This window comes from Physeter macrocephalus, chromosome 6, assembly GCF_002837175.3.
Source record: "Physeter macrocephalus isolate SW-GA chromosome 6, ASM283717v5, whole genome shotgun sequence".
Taxonomy (NCBI): domain Eukaryota; kingdom Metazoa; phylum Chordata; class Mammalia; order Artiodactyla; family Physeteridae; genus Physeter; species Physeter macrocephalus.
Window position 1 is genome coordinate 36,809,460 of NC_041219.1, and position 12,877 is coordinate 36,822,336.

Genomic DNA, 12,877 nt, shown 5'->3' on the forward strand with positions numbered 1-12,877 from the left:
CCGTGCCGCGGAGCGGCTGGGCCCGTGAGCCATGGCCGCTGAGCCTGCGCGTCCGGAGCCTGTGCTCCGCAACGGGAGAGGCCACAACAGTAAAAAAAAAGAAAACCGCAAAAAAAAAAAAAAAAGAACTTCTGAACTTGACGTTTGACTGGATGCAGCCGTCAGCAAACAGGGAATAGTAACCTTTAGAAATCAGCAACATGACAGAGAAGGCAGGATGGCATAGTACCCCAGGGCTTCTTTAGGAACCAAAGTGTTGTGAGAACTTCTTGGCAGTGATCTAGGGAAACTCTTCAACAGGGATTTCATTCAAGCCTTTAACTCACTGTAAACAACTGGCTACAATGTCCCTTTCACTTTCCCGGGATATAGACTGTACACCCAGGAGCTCTGAGTGCATCTGCAACGGCCCTTCTCCTTTTTCCCCTCTTGCACTTGGGAAAGAATTGAGTCAAAAAGCATGCTACTTACAATTCTTCTGAGATTAGTTTCAGGTACCTTTTATCCATTTACTATTCTGGATGATATACATTCGGCTAACTTTTTGAGGTAATGTCAGCCTAGAATGGTCTTTGGCCACATGTCTGTTCCCTTCCAGAGACCATCTGGTACCACAGGAGAGAATGCGGGGGAGACCAGAAGGCTCTGGGCTCCAAATCCCTGAGGCCAGCTCCTCCCTGTATATCCCAGTCAGCCAAGCCAATCAATTCCCCTCTTTTCCTTAAACTTCTTTGAAATGAGGTTCAATTTCTTGCAAACGAATCCTTACAAATACAGTCCCTGTGGCCAGAACGGGATGGATATATTACTAATTCCATTTTTCAAATGAGGAAATTGTGGCTCAGAGAGGGTCAGTAACTTGCTCAAAATCATACAGCTGGTAAATAGTAGAACAGGGATTTGAAATTAGGGCTCTCTGACTTCAAATCTGATGCTCTTTAACCACAAGGTTGTGAAACTCATGAAAGGCTATTCTGGCTACCCCAGAGGTAGGTGAGGTGGGCTCCAGGTAACAGATGTCACTGTGTGTTGATGAAATTTCACAGCTCCCAGGCGAGGTTGGTCTGCTCTCCCTTGAGTGCTCCGTTACTCTAACTACTGAGCTCATGCCAAAGACTACGTGCTGACTCATGTGGCAAGGGGGCTCATCTTTCCCCTGTCCAGCACATTGCAACTCTAAAATCTCTTTAAGATAAAATAAGAGGGGCTTCCCTGGTGGCGCAGTTGTTGAGAACCCGCCTACCAATGCAGGGGACACGTGTTCGAGCCCTGGTCCAGGAAGATCCCACACGCCGCGGAGCAACTAAGCCCGTGTGCCACAACTACTGAGCGTGCACTCTAGAGCCCGCGGGCCACAACTGCTGAAGCCCGTGCACCTGGAGTCCGTGCTCCGCAACAGGAGAAGCCACCGCAGTGAGAAGCCCGCGCACCGCAATGAAGAGTAGCCCCCACTCACTGCAACTAGAGAAAGCCCACGCACAGCATCGAAGACCCAATGCAGCCAAAAATAAATAAATAATTTTTTTAAAAAATGATAAAATAAGAGGATTCAGGAAACTGATATGCACATCTAATTGCAAGGCACAGCAGTAGTGAGCCGAGGAGGGAAATTCATGAGGCAGATTCTTGTAGGAAACCTTCTAAGGTGCTTTTAGAATACAAGGCAGAAAGGAGTCCCTGAGAAGCATGTACCTCCAAGAGAAAGCCTGTTTCATTTACTTTTTATTTATTTATTTTTTTGGTCGTGCCTCACAGCTTGCAGGATCTTAGTTCCCTGACCAGGGATAGAACCCCAGCCCCTTGCAGTGGAAGCATGGAATCCTAACCACTGGACTGCCAGGGAATTCCCTGTTTCATTTACTTTTTTAAAAACATATGAAATTGTATAAAGATTCGATATGCCTGATTGGCATACTTCTCTCCCTCTTCACAATTTCATCTCATCTCTGACGGTGGCACGTTCCATTTAAGCTGCTATAAACTGGTATTTCCAGTGCTCGCAGTCAAAAGCATTCTAATAGATTAAGCAGGTGCGCAAGAGATGTTTGCAGCTTCTAGAGAGGAGCTGATGGTATGGATTTCGCAGAGGGGTCAGAGCTGTAAAGGGGCAGAGGAGTGATGGGGGCGGGTCAGGGATGAAAGCTGGAGGAAACAGCTGCAACACATCTTAAGAAGACATAGAATAAGAAGCAGAGATCTGGGGCCAAGGGAAACGAGTGTCTGGGGAAGAGCGTGGGAGAGCATATTCTGGGTTACCATGGTTCCTGCCTGCGAGCAAGTGCAGCACAGGACTCTTACTATGCGGGCGAGGCCCAGGTGTACGGGAGGTGCAGGCCACCTGCCCGCTCTCTCCTCCTCTACACACGCCCTGTACGTAGCCTGCGGGACCCCACGCTCACCTGCTTCCGCACCACCTTTGGGGACCGCTCATCCTCAGCCTCTGTGGTTGTTCCCCCATCTCTGGAACCTCTAAATGGTGGACTCTCCTGGCTTGAAATACTATTTATATGCCTACAACTCCCAAATTACTGTCTCCAGCCCAGATCTCTCACGTGGACTCCAGACTCCTAAAGCCAAGAGTCCCCTGGGTGGCTCCACTTGACAGCATCCTCATGTCCAAATTCGAACTCCTGACATTTGCCCAAAACACACATCTTCCATCATCTCCCCCAACTGCACAACGGCAACTCCATTCTTCTAATTGCTACAGCGAAAATAAACTTGGTGTTATCCTTGACCCTTCGCTGTTTCTCATTCCCCACAGATGGACTGACCACAAATCCTGTCAGTTCCACCTTCAAAATATATCCATGATCTTCACCACCAGTACCGCCTTCTCCCTGGCCTGATCACCACCATCCTTTGACTGGATGATTCTGCCTGTGTCTCCTTTTAGTTGGTTGTGTTGTTTTCTGTTTAAAATTCTCCAAGCCCTCGCTATTTCTCTCAGAGTATAAGCCAAAGTCTGTACAGTGTCCTACAAGTTCTCACCCGATCACACTGGCCTCCTTGCCAGGCACTCTCCTGCCTCAGAGCCTTTCACACTCGTTCCCTCCACCGGGAATGCTATTCCCTTCACCTGGAACACTCCTGCCAGATATCCATGTGGCTGGCTCCTTTGCGTCCCCCAGACTCCGTCAAAACCCCCTAACCTCAGCAACACGTATATGTCACTTCTCCTCAGCAATGACCACCGTCCAACATACTGCCCATTTCATCACTGGTTTATTGTTTCCCTCCCGGTGATAGGCTATAAGCTCCTTGAAGGCAGGGCATTTTGTCTGTTTTGTTCATTGCCATATGCCCAGCATGACTGCCTGGAGATATGAACCCTCAAAAATATTTACAGACTTATAAATATTTTTATAATATAAATACTTTTATAATATAAAAGATTTATAGAACACGTGACCCTCTCCTCCAGGAAGCTGCACAGCACCTCAGACCTCATCTGTTCACAACTGAAATCAGCACCTGCCCTGCAGAAGCTCCTCCTCAGTGTTCTCTGAGCATCCTCTTCCACCGCTCCCTCCCAATCCCTCATCCAACCAACGCCAGATTCCTACAGTTTCACCTCCTAAGTGTTTCTTAATCCATCTCCTTTCTACCCTGCCTCATCTCACTGATTAACTCTGCAGTAACTTCCCTCCTGGACTTCCTGCCTCTAGGATTTCTGCTCCCTCCCCTTTCCCAATCCATCACTGGTACAGCTGTCACAGTGACTATTTTTGTTGCTTAATAATTATAGTAAATTAATTTGAAATATACATGCAGGTTGAGTACCTTTTTTTTTTTTTGGCCATGCCGCATGGCGGATCTTAGTTCCCTGACCAAAGATGGAACCCGTGCCCCCTGCGGTGGAAACGTGCAGAGTCTTAACCACTGGACTGCCAGGGAAGTCCCGTCCCGAGTACCCTTATTTTTTTGTTCGATTTTTCCTTTTCTTTTTATCACTTGAAACATTTCAAATCTACCAAAAAGTTGAAAGAATGAATTTTCATACACCCTACACCAGATTCACCAATTGCTAACACGTTGCCATATTTCCTTTCTCTCTTTCTCTCTCTCTTTTCTTCTCTCCCTCTGTATATATGTATGTATATTTTATATATATATATATATATATATATATATATATATATATATATACACATGACTCTTCAGCCCTAAATACTTCAGTGTGCATCTCTTAAGAACAAGGACATCCTCCTATATAATCACAATGCCATTATCACACCTAAGAAAAATAACATTAATTTAACATCACTGGATAAGCATTCCATATTCAAAATGTCCCCATTATTCCAATATTGTTTTTTATAGTTTGGTTGTCATATCTTTAGTTTCTTTTACTCTTGATCAGTCCCACCTCACCACACTGCCTTTTTATTTTTCATGAACTTTTTTTGGAAGAAGACAAGCCAGTTGTCTTGTAGAATCCTACTGACTAAACAGTTACTATATGATCCAGCAGTCCCAATCCTGGGTATATACCCAGAGAAAACTAATTGGAAAGGATACATGCACCCCAATGTTCATAGCAGCACTACCTACAATAGCTAAGACATGGAAGCAACCTAAATGTCCATTGATAGACGAATGGATAAAGAAGATGTGGTATATATACACACACACAAACACACACACACACACACACACACACACACACACACACACAATGGAATACTACTCAGCCATAAAAAAGAATGAAATAATGCCATTTGCAGCAACATGGATGGACCTAGAGATTATCATACTAAGTGAAGTCAGAAAGAGAAAGACAAATAGCATATGATACCACTTATATGTGGAATGTAAAATATGATACAAATGAGCTTATTTACAAAACAGAAACAGACTCACAGACATAGAAAATAAACTTATGGTTACCAAAGGGGAAAGGGATTGGGGGGAGAGGGATAAATTAGGAGTTTGGGATTAACACACACATACTACTATAATGTAAAATAAACAACAAGGACCTACTGTATAACACAGGGAACTATATTCAATATCTTGTAATAAACCATAATGGAAAAGAATCTGAAAAAGTGAATATATACAGTGTATAAAAAGTGTATACAAACACACACACACACACACACACACACTCATATATATAACTGAATCACTTTGAAGTACTCTAGCAAAACATAGAGAACACACACACACACACACACACACACACACACTCATATATATAACTGAATCACTTTGCTGTACACCAGAAACTAACATAACATTGTAAATCAATTACACTTCAATCAAAAAAACAAAAACAAACAAACAAAAAAACCCCACTACTCTGAGTGTTCCTTTCCTCCCTAAAGCCCTGCACTGGAAATCCAGTACCAAAAGGTTAAGATTGGAGCTTAAGATTCCCCTAGGTCCTCTGTGCCATGCCTTCCGTCTAAGCTGAACTGGTTGAAAGTTAGTATCCAGCCCTCCACTGTCCTTCACACCCAGGTCTATGCTTCTCTTTTATTAATTAATTTATTTATTTATTTATTTATTTATTTTTGACTGCATTGGGTCTTCGTTGCTGCGCGCGGGCTTTTCTCTGGTTGTGGCGAGGTGGGGCTACTCTTTGTTGTGGTGCTCGGGCTTCTCACTGCGGTGGCTTCTCTTGTTGTGGAGCATAGGCTCTGGGCGTGCAGGCTGCAGTAGCTGTGGCGCACAGGCTTAGTTGCTCAGCGGCATGTGGGATCTTCCTGGACCAGGGATCAAACCCATGTCCCCTGCATTGGCAGGTGGATTCTTAACCACTGCACCACCAGGGAAGCCCTCTATGTTTTTCTTGTCGCTGAACTTTAGTTCATTCAGTCCCCTCTGCCTGGAATGCCTTTTCCCCTCCTCTTTCCCCAGTAAATTGCTACTTGTGCTTTAAAGACTCCTCCTCCTCCTTCAGGAAGCCTTACCTGATTACCCTGCCTGGGTGCTCCCCTAATCTCCATTCCTATGCCTATCCCTGCACTCAGAACACTGTGCTCTAATATCATGGGTGTGCCTACTCCTCCACTAGACCATGAGATGACAGAGGACAGGGACTGTGGCCGACCTACCTCTGCGTGCCTCAAGAAATGTCTGTGGAATGAATGAGCGAGAAATAGGAGAGAGGAAGAAAGGGCTCTTGTTGTTCTGTTCTTCAATCCCAGGAAGAAAATGGTCTGTATACCCTCACTAAGGAAAAAGCCAGAAGGAGGGTAAAGCCAGGTTGATGGTCCCACTACAAGAATAAAAACAGGGGCTTCCCTGGTGGCTCAGTGGTTAAGAATCTGCCTGCCAATGCAGGGGACACGGGTTAGAGCCCTGGTATGGGAAGATCCCACGTGCCACGGAACAGCTAAGCCCATGCGCCACAACTACTCATCCTGTGCTCTAGACCCCATGAGCCACAACTACTGAGCCCACGTGCCACAATTACTGAAGCCCGTGCATCTAGAGCCCATGCTCCGCAACAAGAGAAGCCACGACAATGAGAAGCCCACGCACCGCAACAAAGAGTAGCCCCCACTCACCGCAACTAGAGAAAGCCTGCACGCAGCAACGAAGATCCAACACAGCCAAAAATAAATAAACAAACAAATAAATAAACTTATTTTTAAAATAAATAAATAAAAGCGGAGGGCTCGGGTCTTCTTATTGGCCTTTCTCTTACCATCACAACAAGGAGCCCCAGAACCATGTCCCCTGAGCCTCTGTAAGCTTTCCTAAGCTGAGTGACTTCTGTGTTGTAGTTTCCCTGTAGTAACAAATAGTCGCGCCTTCAGCATTAAGAGCCCATAGGCCTGTCTTCAGGACAGCAAGAAAGATGCAGCTGGGGAGTCATCTCACAGTGCTGGAAAGAGGAAATCCCTAGGTAAGGTCCTGGATGGTTGGAGCTTCAAAGAGGAAAGGTCCTAGGGCCTGTGACTAGGAAGAAAAAGGAGAGCTTAGGGAATTGATCTGGACCAGAGAAATGTCTGTTAGGTGTAAAAACAGGTCCCGGGGGCTTCCCTGATGGCGCAGTGGTTGAGAGTCCGCCTGCCGATGCAGGGGATCAGGTCCCAGAAGATCTTGCATGGGGAGTTGTTTTACCAAATGTCGAAGAGTTTGGGCCTATGGTCAAACCTGGAAAGAATGTCTTAAGACCTGGCAGTGGCTAAGGGGATTAGCTCTGCCTTGGAAGAAAAGGCAAAAGTGGGAGGGACTCCAGAAAAGTATTCCAAAAATCAGAGCCCATAAGTTTTAGTTTACATGCCAACTCTAATCAGTTGGTAGGAGCTTTCAGGACTGACAAATTGAGGAGTCTAAAGCCATCACAAGACTCAGTGAAAGAAAGAAGGAAAGAAGGAGGGAAGGAAGGGCACTGTGATTGATTAATCATGTCTGCCATGGGTTCAGGTAAGGAGGTAATAGGAAAGGACCTGGGAATCAAAAAGGAATATAAAAGAGGGGCTCCTAAAGTGTATTTTTGAATGACTTAAATCTGGAAGGGCGTGTACCTGAGTGGAAATATCATGGGTTTCGTCAATAGACAGAGCTGACTTTGAATCCTGGTTCTGCCTCATTTCTTACTGTGTAATGTTGGGCAATTTACAAAACCCAGCCTGTAAAATGGGATTGTTTTGCAGGTTAAATTAAATAATTTATTACAATGATAATAGGAGGCACTTACATAGTAATTTCTATTAGCCAGGCATTGTTCTAAGACCTTTATATGTATATTAATTAATTTGATTCCCACAACAACCCTATAAGGTTATTCTTCTCAGTTTACTGATGAGGAAACTGAGGTTCAGGGAGGTTAAGAGATCTGCCAAGAAGCTCTGTGATTTCACGGTATTCTCTAAGACTTGACCCTGAAGTTCACATGTACATAAAATACAATTAATAGAGCACTTCAACTTAAACCAGGCAGACTACAGAATTATGAACAGGACAGGAGCATGGGTTCACTTGAAGAAAAGAGAAAGAAGGACAAAACCAGGACTTAGGAATTTGGCCTCCAACAAAACACCTCTGGCCTTTTTACTTTTTGCTGGAGCATGAAAGGCTTACTCCTGATCCAGCAAAATAAACAGGGTGGGGATGTCTTCAGTTTGCGGACGACCCATCCTGCTTTCTCCTATGATGGATTGAGGCATTCTTTCACAACATGGCTTTAGACCAGGTGCCGACAAACTACAGCCAGATCCTGCCCATCACCATTTTTTAAAAATAAAGTTTTGTGGGAACATAGCCAGGCATATTCTTTGATGTTGCTGTTTGATGTTTTTTCCACGGCCATTTCCACACTACTCCCGCATAACTGAGTCGTCACGATGGAGACCATCTGGCCTGCAAAGCCACCTATCTGGCCCTTTGCAGGGAACGTTTGCTGATCCCTGCTGCCCACCTTAGGCCAGACTTTCTACGTATCAATATGGCATGCGTGATCAATCATCTGTCCTTAACCAGGGAAGGGAGAATAAGATGTCCCCTTGGGTGTTTGCCAGGAAAGGTAGGAAGTAGGATGTCCATGAGAGGAACCAGGGTGAAAACACGTGTGGTCAGGATAGGATATTGCAGGGACTTCCCTGGCAGTCCAGTGGTTAACACTCTGCTTCTACTGCAGGGGGTGCGGGTTTGATCCCTGGTCGGGGAACTAAGATCCCACATGCCACATGGCATGGCCAAGATATAAAAAATAAATAAATTTTAAAAAAGAATAGGATATTGCAGAGTGCCTGTGTTAATCTATGTGATGTGATAAAATGGCTCTGTGTCAACTGGGAATCACAGTGTTAAAAAACAAACGTAAGCAGATTTCTCATCTGCAGCAGCGGTCCCCAACCTTTTTGGCACCAGGGACCGGTTTCGTGGAAGACAATTTTTCCACAGACGGTAGGGGGAGGCTGCGGGGGGGACGGTTCAGGCGGTAATGACAGCGATGGGGAACGGCAGATGAAGCTTTGCTTGACCTCGCCCACCGCTCACCTCCTGCTGTGCGGCCCGGTTGCTAACAGCCGCGGAGCGGTACCAGTCTGTGCCCCGAGGGTTGGAGACCCCTGTTCTGCAGGACTTCTCAGGACCTTTAAAATGCCATCATGCCTTGACAGTGCTGAGAGGGGGATATGGCTCAAAGAACGTATTTTCCCCAGGGGACTATCTTCTTTGGAACATTCTTTGGCAGATGCTGAAATAAAAGAAATCTTTAGAATCATGCCCCCTGGGAACTAGGAATGAAAATGGTGAGGGCCTTGGCTTGCTGAGCATGTCTTTCTCTCAGCAAGGGAAGAAGCAGGAGAACTAAAGACAGCCAGAGTGGAAAAAAAGGAGAGGTGTTTGAAGAGAAGAAGGAAGGAAGCAGAACCCTGGAGAGACAACTTGGACGGAGGTGAGGAACACCTGGACGACTGGACTATGGGAGGGAACAATGTGTCAAAAGCAGGGCTGCGGCCCAGTGCAGGGTGTGTGGTCACTTTCACCATCAACGTTGTCATCATCAGCACCACCAGAGAAGCTGACCTCCCCTGAGGCTCACTACTCTGCAGATCCTGCATTATGTCCTTTAGACACATGATGTCGCTTAATTCCCATTTTACAGATGAAGAGATAGAGTCACCCAGAGTCAAAGCTTATAAAGCTTATAAGTGGCAGCGCATAGGCTCACCTTTGTGAGTCGGACCCCAGAGCCCATGTTCCCACCACTGCCCTGCACTGCTCTGAGTTAGATGGAAGCCTGGAATTCCATTATGCAGCAAGCAAAGGATACTGTATACAAATGCAACACCAAAACATTCAGAGGAAAAGACAAAACAAACCAATGTCACTTTGGATATTTGGCTGCATGGGCCAAACAGCTAGAGGACTGACTTTTTTCCACAGCACATTCAGATGTTTGGATATCATATTTTCTTCCTCTCTCTCTTCTTACTCCTATAGTAACTATCCCTTCTTAACTTATGTCATAAGTTATATATCAGGCTTAGCCAATGTATTACGCTTGCTCATAAAGTGAACAAAAGAAGACATTTTTTTGAAAGTTAAAAAGAATTTTCAACCCGACCGTTATGACTACCATATTTACAATAAGCCTCATTTAGATTTCATACAGCTACCAGTCCTTTTGGGGGGGATTGGGGCCCTCAGAATAGCTTTCTAGGACAGATTCTGAAAACATGAATCACAACTCAATTAAATCTTTTGTGGCTCAGAAACACACCAGCATTAAATGCTAGCATTTATCCAGTCTTAGCTAACAGATGATTTCCACACTTAAAATATGATGAAAATAGTAAGTAAATCACACTATTTGGGGGTAGGGGGACAGAGATAAACCCAGGTCTGGAAAAGCAGTCCAGAATGTGAAAAACTTGCACATTGAATATTTTGGATTTGCAGCGATGGCAAAAAAAAAAAAAAAAAGAAAAAAGAAAGAAGAAGAAGATGCCGCTAGCATGCCCCAAACATCAGCTGGAGTGCCTGAAGGTGGTTTGCGTGGGACAGTCCACCTCTGATTTACTTTCTTGAATCTACAGCAAAATAAAGGACAGCTGCCAGCAGGCCAGAGTGAAATAGAAAGGCTGTCACCCTGCTGTAAATTTCTGTTTACCTGGTGAGCGGTGAGGGCAGGGCTCCTCCGTCCAGAAGAGCTGCAGGGCAGAGCATTCAAATCGTGGCTGGCCCTGGGATGCTGCCCTTCACACAGCGTCAGCGGCTTCTACAATCCCATTGGAAATCTCAAAGGGCTGGAGAGCCTCAAGGCCAATATTCCGTTTCCAAGACAGTCTTCCTCCCCCACTGCACCTCCCTTGCTTGCGCAGACTCTGGAGCAGCTCGGGTTTCTTCCACCCCTGTTCCAGGCAGCTGGGAATCTAGGCGTTGTGCTGGTCGAGTGATGTGGCCCCTGAAACCACTTCCAGATGGGCTTGGCGGGTCAGACTTCCTCTCGCAGCCTCCTCCGGCAGCCCGCAAATCATTTCAAAAACAAGACTGCTCTGGAGGAAAACATTCCAAACTGGAGAAAAGCAGATGCTTGGAGGGTGAATTTCCACCACACATTGGGTCTAAGGTAAACTTTGAGAGGGCAGAAGTGAAAAAATTAAGCTCATACTGATTTTAAGAATATCTTTCCTGGCCACTAGCTTCTCCTAAAATGCCCTAGTCATTAAAATACTGTTGTCCCCAAATCAAAGCCCAGATAAAAACCGTGGTCTCCCTTCGACCAAGATGGTGTGTTTTGTGACTGAACACGGAAAGGAATCAGGCAGTGAATCAACCCCACCCAGCTCTGTGCTGTTCTGTGTTCCTGCCTTTGATTCTCAGAAATCCAGGAAATGGTGCCAGCACTTTGCCTGGGATCATGGAATTTATTTAGCAATGGCCTCTCTCCCTCATTCCTGCAAAGAAAGGAGTCTGCCTCTGATCACTGCCACCTTCTAAAGTGGTAGTGCCCAACAGAAATATAACGCAAGCCACGTCGTCATTGAAAATTTTCTGGTAGTCACTTTAGAAAAGTACAAAGAGGTAAAATTAATTTTAATGATAAATTTTACTTAACATAATATATACAAAAATATTATTTCAACATGTAATTGGTATAAAACTTAGTAACAAGACATTTGACACTTTTTGTTTTGTATGAAGCCTTTGAAATCTGGTGTGTATTTTACACCTGCAACACATCTCAATTCCCAAACTAAATTTCATCAGAAATAATTGATATGTATTTAGATTTGATAAAATTTACAGGTTAAAAAATAGATTCACATATTCAGGTTGCTCCAAACATACTTCAAAAATTTTCCAATAACTGAATCGTGAATCAGTTTTTTTAATTTAAATTGATTAAAGCTAAGTAAAATTTAAAATTCGGTTCCTCGGGACTTCCCTGGTGGCGCAGTGGTTAAGAATCTGCCTTCCAATGCAGAGGACGTGGGTTCGATCCCTGGTCAGGGAACTAGATCCCACATGCATGCTGCAACTAAGAGTTCACATGCCACAACTAAGGAGCCCACCAGCCGCAACTAAGGAGCACATGTGCCACAACTAAGGAGCCAGCAAGCCGCAACTAACGAGCCTGCCTGCCACACCTGAGAGCCGGCGCAACCAAAAATAAAAAATAAATAAAATAAAAAGAAATTATGTTTGTTTAAAAATAAATAAATAAATAAATATAAATAAAATTCAGTTTCTCAGCGGCACTAGTCTTTTTTTTTTTTGGCTGCTTTGGGTCTTTGTTGCTGCGAGTGGGCTTTCTCCAGTTGTGGCGAGCAGGGGTTACTTTCACTGCGGTGTGGGCTTCTCATTTTGGTGGCTTCTCTTGTTTCAGAGCACGGGATCTAGGCTCGTGGGCTTCAGTAGTCGCAGCGTGTGGGCTCAGAAGTTGTGGCTTGAGGGCTTAGCAGTTGTGGCGCACGGGCTTAGCTGCTCTGAGGCATGTGGGAATCTTCCCAGACCAGGGCTCAAACCCGTCTCCCCTGCATTGGCAGGCGGATTCTTAACCACTGCGCCACCAGAGAAGCCCCTCCTTTATTTCTGCTGGGCCATGTGCTGAGCTGCAAGAGGCTTACCGTCTATGACCTATATTTCCAAATTGGATGCAGATTCTCCCCTGGGGAAGAAATGAGACTAGAAAGAGATATAGGATATAAGGGGCACCCGAAGTGTAGTGGCTACTAGCTTGGGCTAGTAGACAGACAGACAGACCTAGGTGTTAGCTCAGATGTTACACTTACACATTCCCGAAACTCTCACCTTCAGTTTCCTCATCTGTAAGGTGAGGAAGCTTCTTGTGAGAGTTGAAAGACATCATGCATGTAATGCACTCAGTAAGGGCTCAGCACACGGAAGTTATTATTACTGTTGTTGCACGAAGACACCCCAAGGTATAAACAAGAGAAAGAAATTGTAA

The 12,877-nt window shown here is 45.1% G+C and overlaps 1 protein-coding gene across 3 annotated transcripts in view; it reads right to left on the reverse strand.

The window, feature by feature from the left end:
- The window catches only part of GLT8D2 (glycosyltransferase 8 domain containing 2), a 53,561-nt gene that overhangs the window by 33,031 nt on the left and 7,653 nt on the right, over positions 1-12,877 (reverse strand). For 2 of the 3 annotated variants that reach the window (XM_055085273.1, XM_055085274.1), the window contains one exon: positions 10,577-10,956. The gene's annotated coding sequence lies outside the window, so the exon portion shown is untranslated. Of the gene's footprint in view, positions 1-10,576; positions 11,041-12,877 lie in introns of all 3 variants that reach the window. The other variant, XM_055085272.1, reaches the window with a different exon arrangement.